The sequence below is a fragment of the Haplochromis burtoni genome, unplaced genomic scaffold (genome assembly GCF_018398535.1).
Source record: "Haplochromis burtoni strain Fernald_Lab_line unplaced genomic scaffold, NCSU_Asbu1 Contig_41, whole genome shotgun sequence".
NCBI lineage: Eukaryota > Metazoa > Chordata > Actinopteri > Cichliformes > Cichlidae > Haplochromis > Haplochromis burtoni.
The window spans coordinates 454083-455577 of record NW_024582402.1 but is presented as its reverse complement, the minus strand read 5'-3'; positions in this window follow the sequence as shown (position 1 = coordinate 455577).

The window sequence follows — 1495 nt, the reverse complement described above, 5'->3', positions numbered from 1 at the left end:
TCACCTGTAGGAAGCGAGAGAAGGCAAGGAGACAAGAAGACAGGTGCCGATAGAATAGGGACAGGTGTCAACTGATTGCTCAAATATCTATATATCTATAGATATAAATGTATAGATATATATACTCTTTGGAAAAAGTTTATTATTATGCACTGTCAAACTTTATGACTCCATAAACTGTCTTACACTACATTTAACCGTTAAAATTAAATGTTCAAAATTAAAGATAAATCAAGAATGCAGGAAGCACATTTGCAGCATCACAACTTTTATTATATTTTGAATGTATCTAGCAGGAGGACCTTAAAGGGAAAACACCCATCAGGACTGGTTTGCATAGCCAGCAGGCCCCATGAAAATGCCTTCAAAATAAAAGGTTTTGATTTTATTTATTTAAAAATGTATTTGTTTGTCCTTATTAGTTAACACAGAGAATAACAAAACAGCGTTGTTCTGTCAGAAACATCTGCATCTGTGATACCTTCATCCATCCATCCATTCTCTTCCGTTTATCCAGTTCAGGGTCACAGGGCTGCTGGAGCCTATTCCAGCTGTCATAGGGTGAGAGGCAATGTACGTCCTGGCAGTCTATTGCAGGGCTAACACAGAGAGACAGAGAACTGTTCACACTCATGGGGGAAAATGCCATGTACAAAACAATACATTTACACAATAAAATACAGTGGACACTTTACTAATGATTATTACAAAAACATGCAAAGACACGATTCAATCTTTTGTAGGCTTGGTTTGTTTTAAGTAGTACTATGATCATACTAAAGTTTCTTTCCAAAGAAGTTGGGATGATGTGTAAAATGTAAAAACAGCGAAGCATTTGTGTTTAAGACCCACTGATAATGCAGCAGGATAGTGCATTTTGCCCAGATTTTCACTGCAGAAACTCAGAATGGTACTCAGTAGGTTGTATAACCCTCACGTCTTTGTATGCATGCCTGACAAATCCCATGTTTTTAGAGAGAGGATCTCCTTCCAGATCTGAACCAGGGCATCACTGCAATCTGGTAGCGTTGGATGAACTGAAACATAATGTCCCAGAGATGTTCTATTGGATTTATGTCAGATCAGTCAGTGGTATCAATTCCTTTATCTTCCAGGAACTGCCTGCATACTCTCACTACATGAGGCGGGGTTGTTGTTGAGCACCAGCAGGAACCCAGCACCCACCACTAAACTCTTTGTACTGAACGATGATACGGGCAGCAAAATGTTCTCCACAGCTTCTCCAGACCTTTCCACGTCTGTCACATGTGCTCAAGGTGAGCCTACTCTCAAATGCTTTAATATCTAAAAAACAAATCACACTTGTTGATAGGGAACAAGTGTGATATGGAAGACGAGCAAGTGGTGGCTGCAGAGAGGGGCCGGCAGCTGTCAGAACAGCTGGGTAAGTCATTTGGTCAGAATGAAAACTGGACACTGTGTGTGGTGTTATATCACTCTGGGTGTGTATCTCCCATTTCCAGGAATATTTACG